Below are 4707 nucleotides of genomic sequence, written 5' to 3' on the forward strand. Positions count from 1 at the left end.
CATGCAAGGTAGGTCTCATGCAGCAGAAACAGATGCAGTCAATCTCCTGAGCTTACTTTGTTTTCAAAATAAGACCAAAAAAAAGCAGAGCATGCATTTGCTGCCTTAACAGAGTAACATCTAGAATGCCCCTCACTCCTCATGAGACTTACAATTTTACATACCGGGAAGACCAGCTACAGGTAGACTGAAGTACAATTACAACTTGTTGTACACCACAAGGTATAAGCCAATGAAGATGCTTTATACCAGTCAAATGTCAATAAACTATACTTTCCACAGAAAACAGAGCTTAACAACTATTTACCAGAAACAATCTAAGCGTTTATCTAAATTTAAGCAAAAATCTGCCTCCAGTGGCAATTCTCAAAATACTCTTCTTTGTTGGAGATTAAAGATGGTATGTTACAACCTAAAAAAGCATCCACTTCATCACCACGAATACACCTGCACTACGCATGTTTCCCATGCAAATGAACACCCTAACTTGGCCAACAGGCTGACACATGTCATGCTCATTAACATGGGATACTTTTTCATTCCGTCTTCTTTTTTATATCTTGCTTTACCAAGCAAACCCTTCACTGTCCATTAACAGCTTAATTAAAGAAGCCTTCGGTTCTTAAGCAGGCAACAATATTGAAAAGCTATCGGTCCAGACCCTAGCATTACTATCAAATATAGTTAGCTCAAGAAAGATGTTGGTTTACCTCCCTTTACCCCTTACCTGCTCTGGACGGAACAATTCTTCCTGAAAAATCATGAGGGAGAACTCAGCTGCGCGGTGATGTGGTTCTTTGCTCCGTTCTTCATCTGCTTCCTGTGTGGTCAGAAGTTCTTGTAGTATTTTAGCAGCAGCAGCAGTTTCTATAGACAGAGTGGTATCGGCAGCACAAAGAATGTCAGAAGGCTGTAACGGAGACAAATCCAGTGCTCCATCTGCTGCCACCAGAAATGACGTGTCTGAAGTTACAGGAGCGAGACATTCCAGCTGGCTTTCCTCAGTTGAAGAAGGTGCGTAACTATTAACAGGCAGTGCCTGATTTCCATTAAGCTCCAGGATTGAATTCTGGCTCTCTGCAGGTGCCACTCCCACCTTTTCAGCTTTGCATGATGAATGCACCTCAGCGGCAACCTGAAACATGGCTTCAAGACTGCCTTCTGCCTTCTTGTTTTCTTCAGATGTATTACATAGCCAGTCAGACGGCATCAGTTCAGCTTCATAAGATGACTGCATTGGAGGATTCTGGAAAAAACAAAATACAGTGAACTTTTGTATAAAAAATTACCATGACAGGATGTGTATTGATTCTGTTTATCCATTTATCCAAAAGCTTGAAAGATTGTCTGTTATTCTCAGTTAAAATAGCAAGTTTAACCAGAAGAAAAAAAACAACTGCTACTTTGTCTTGGTTTTCATTAACCACCTTACTCTTGGCACGCTTCCTTTCTTCTATTCATGGTCTATCCTGGAGAGAAGGTTACTTACCAGGAGCTGGTGTATGCCTGCAGATGCATTGTCTGCACACCCTTTGCACCGCAGGTGTTAAATATACCCAAGCATTCAAATCAGAGACTTCTGGTCTTAGTAGGACCTGTGGGGGTACAGTAGAACCACCCTCTTCACGTGCCACATACGTAACAGAAAATGAGAGAGAAAATCCACCTGCCTTCAGTTCCTTCTGAAACTCAAGCATTCCTGTTGTTGTAGTATAAATAAATCAGTATAAACCACACCATTTTTAAGCAAAAGAAAAAGGTCCACGTGCTGTAAATGTGCATATGGACAACACAACTTGAGGAACTCACCGCTTCTTAACCAGTAATACCATTTTCCTCCTCAAGTGATCGTCCCTATATAGGCCCATCTACACAAGGGGTGCCCCCCAGGGATGCCCCAGTCCCAGGAGGAGTGGGAGTTCAAATACCGATGACAGCAAATACTGTAAAACTGCCCTGCCTGTCACAGCCTCACATCTGGACTCTCCTGTCATGACAGGGTCCCACGAAGGCACAACTCAAAGTCTGCATCAATCTGCATAAAAACCCGACAGAATTTCAGGTCAGAAACCCTTCTTGTAGAACCTACAGAGACTGCCTTTGCCATCACAGATCAGGTCTGAAGACTACTACAATTTTTCACTGTAATGACATCACAGGACGACAGGACACAATCAGCAATCCAGTGATGATTTTTTTAGTAGCATTCATATATATCAAATAACCTTTAAAACAGAACAAAGACAATGAAAGAGTTTTTCAAAAGCAGCAAGTCCCACCCAAGTGAAATGATAGATGACATTTTAACAGCCAGTGTCTGTACTGCTACTTCTTCCGGAGGTGACTCTGTCAAAGGACACTAGAAGGGTCATTTCTTCTGACAAATACAAGTCATACAATGATGTTGAACAGAAACTCAGGTCTATTTAAAATACAGCCTTCTTTTGGAAGAGATCCAGTATGAAGGAGCAGTCCTTAGTGCCTGACTATCCTTAGACCTTCTAGCTGAGGTCATGGTTAATGAAAAGCTACTTCCAGAGACAAGTAAATTAGAGAACAGGAAGCTACAGGATCACCTACTAGGAAAGCCGTATCAGATCAAATGCCAGTGAAGGACTTGGCCTCTCCCTGATGGAGATACCACAAAGAGATGAGATCCCGTCTTCTGGGTGTGTGAAGTCAAGTCCTAGTGTGGATTCGTGTAGATGTGCCAGTTTGTAGATAGCCACAAACTGTGGAGGGTGGGGGGAAACGGAGGGGGAAATAAAACCTGGAATTTGAGAAATTTCGGTTAAGCTAAATCTTTTCATTAAAGGCTAAGCCACCTTTATGTTTTTATGAGATAGGTTCAAACACTATTCCTCTCATTTGATTTTTTTTTCAGTTCTATTTTTTTAAAATGTTAACAAGGTGTTTCATTTCTGTTGCACTGCTTGTTTACTGTCGTAAGTAGTCAGGATTTTAAGATCTGGGTTACCAAACCGTCCAGGAATAAGATCATCCCTGCCAAAAACCAACCAACCAACCCACCCACCCACCCATACTGAATCTGGTAAACCAGTGAGACTGGTTTATTTTGTAATCAAGTGATTAAGTGAGACTGACAATTGTGGCAGAAATAATTTAGAAAAAAGAAAGGAGCCAAGACTTTTGTACTTTCTAGTTTTCAGTGCATAAAAAAATACAACATAAAGAAGCTAGGCAAGAAAAAAAATTTAGATACAAAAATAGTATGAGCAGAATGAAATATTCTACACCAGGAGTCCTCAAACTATGGCCCGTGGACTGGATATGGCCCCCCGGGGTCCTCAATCCGCCCCCCCTGTATTTACAGAAGCCCCACACCACCACCACCCCCCCGCTGGGGGTTGGGGGGGGAAACCAAGCAGCCGCAGATGACTGCCGGCCACCTAATCCGCGCACCGGCCCCCTGTTTAGAAAGTTTGAGGACCCCTGTTCTGCGCAATACGTTTGACTGATCTTTAAGGTTTAAAACCTTAACCTGGAAAAACATGAGACCAAGGCCTAGGATACTACTTCTTAACAAGGTCTCAGCGCTTTAATACCATTGTACAAGTTTTGCTTAATTAAAAAAACAAAAATGAAAGTTAGCCTCACACCGACTAGTTTTGGACAAATGTTTTTCTCCTCGCCCTTTCACCTCAACAGAAAGGCTATCCAGAAAATCACCAGGGGACACGCAAAATCTGGAGGAAGGACACAAATAGCAAACAGAAACTCCTTTTGCTTTAAAGGTCCATCTTCCTTTTAGACTGGACACTTTCTAATTCTCACTTGAGATATGCACATGGCAGAGTATTGTAGAAAAATATTTGAAAGTCTCACTTTAAAATCTATTTTTGAAAAGCAAATGTAGAACTTTTTTTCCATACCTGTTGGACAGCAGGCTTGTGAGTACGGCACTGAAGATGCAGAGCTGCTACAATTTGCAATGGATGCTGCAACGCTTTGAGTCCCTTGCTGAAGTGGCGGAAGAGAAGCCGCAGGCTGGAGTGTGTACGTGGCTCCCGTTGGAAGCGTCTGGAGTACCGGAAAGGCAGCCCCTTTATCTGGAAAAGCTGGGGAAGCCCCTTGCCCTGGCAGCAACCCAAGTGGTCCCTGCTGGATCCAAGTGGAAGGGACTGGAGTCGGATCTAATCTTTGTGCCGGTGAAGTGCTGGGGGCTCGGCACGAGGTTGCCGTGTAGGAGTAAGGAGGGAAAACACCTTGACCGTAAAGTTGATGAAACTGTCCTCCAGTCAGCAGTCCTGCAGTGGGTACAAAATAAAGTGAAACAAGTGTTAAGGAAAGGAGTTTTCACAGGCAAAGAAAGGCAATACGAGGAGCCAAGGCTCTACAACATGATTTGGGAAGACTGCCTTTGCTCCAGCGTACTTAACCCAGAAAGGAGACTGTACTCTTAGACCCGAGCATGCAGTAACTGCTGTGTGGCACACGAGTGAAGCGCCAACACAGAGGTGTCTGCGTAGCATTCAATCTCCTTCAACTGGCAGTAACGAGTTACCCATATTTAGAAATGTGCCATACATCGGAAAGTGTAGTAACTTACTAAACCAAACAAAAGCAATTTTGAAAGTACTGTGTGTTAAATCAGACAATACATTTTAAAAAAGGGACATCATAAAGCAAGATTTTACCAAACTCCACTACTGACAGCTCACAAACAGCTAAGGGAAGGGCAATGTC

Source organism: Falco peregrinus, unplaced genomic scaffold (assembly GCF_023634155.1).
Source record: "Falco peregrinus isolate bFalPer1 unplaced genomic scaffold, bFalPer1.pri scaffold_58, whole genome shotgun sequence".
NCBI classification, from domain to species: Eukaryota; Metazoa; Chordata; class Aves; order Falconiformes; family Falconidae; genus Falco; species Falco peregrinus.